The following is a 1,226-nucleotide window of genomic DNA, read 5'->3' as shown; positions in this document are numbered from 1 at the left end:
TTCCTGCTGTGTCTCCTGGCTTTCTTCAGATGTTATTATTCCAGTCTCCAAGGACATAAACAATTCCTCTGATTTAAGGAACTAGGCTGAAATGCTGCTTGACTGTGGCTTGGGGAGGGGCAATGGCATTGGAAAAGATGTTTTATTCAAGAAAACAAAAATATTACTTCCAAATGGAAGCAGAGGTCCAATTTAAATAAGCTCACAGGGCATAAGATGGGGAAATCATGGTTAGAAAGTGCAAGAGAAATGGGGTTTTGCATTACATCAGCTATTCTTTTCATTCAGGACCCATATTACAGCAAACAGTTGATCACCATCATCTCTCTTATCTGAGCACTGGTTCAGGACAACCTTGTGGGATCTTTCTAGATGATGAAACCCTTCTGTTCATCCAAGAGATGCCTTTTCCCTGGCCTGAAAGTAGCACTCTGCTGCAGAATAGGAACTGCAACCCCCCTGTTTACCTATTCACCAACTGTTCCTAGAGCAAAGGCTTGGTTGGTTTGAGCTTCATTCGTTTGTTTTGGGGTTTTTGTTTTATTTTGTTCATTTTTAAATTAAACTAGGCCTGCTCTACATAGGGAAAAGGATAGAGGCAAGAAGCCATATGCACGTGGACCTAAAACAAGATATAACATCCACTGTTCCAGGCCAGGGAACAGCAGTCTGTCACCCAGGCACTTCACACACCAACTCTGCTTACCCAAAATCAGGTGCAGCAAGGGCAGCACAGAGTCACACTGCTGTAAGCATTTAGGAGGGTTCATGAGCTGCAGCCCCACTTCCCACTGCTCCCACACCGATGCCCCTTTCATCCACTGCTGATAGAAGTAATTGCCATGTGCTGCCTTGAGCTGACCCCTGGAGCAAGACAGGGTTCCCAGCTCTATAGATCTATGTGTCCTTAGCTCTATGCGACCACTCAGCTCCTCTTAGACACCTCATAGCTATTCCAGACACAGTCTCCTTCCCACAGCTTCCTTTAGTACAGGACTTCCAGCACTGGCGACATTCTAACAAAGGTATCTCATCTGTCGAGCTCAGGGTGATCAACCATCTACTTTGACCTTTCCCTTCAGCACAGCGGTTCTAAAGAAACTTTGATAATTTCTTTCTCCTCACAGTTGTGCTATTGCCAAATGCACATCAAACCCCACTGTCTCACTCCACCACATGCACCATTTAGCCTGTCACTCACTGCCTTACAACATAGCTCCAGCCCT

The sequence above is a fragment of the Nestor notabilis genome, unplaced genomic scaffold (genome assembly GCF_000696875.1).
Source record: "Nestor notabilis isolate BGI_N333 unplaced genomic scaffold, ASM69687v1 scaffold2095, whole genome shotgun sequence".
In the NCBI taxonomy this organism is placed as follows: Eukaryota; Metazoa; Chordata; class Aves; order Psittaciformes; family Psittacidae; genus Nestor; species Nestor notabilis.
This window is presented reverse-complemented; position numbering follows the sequence as displayed.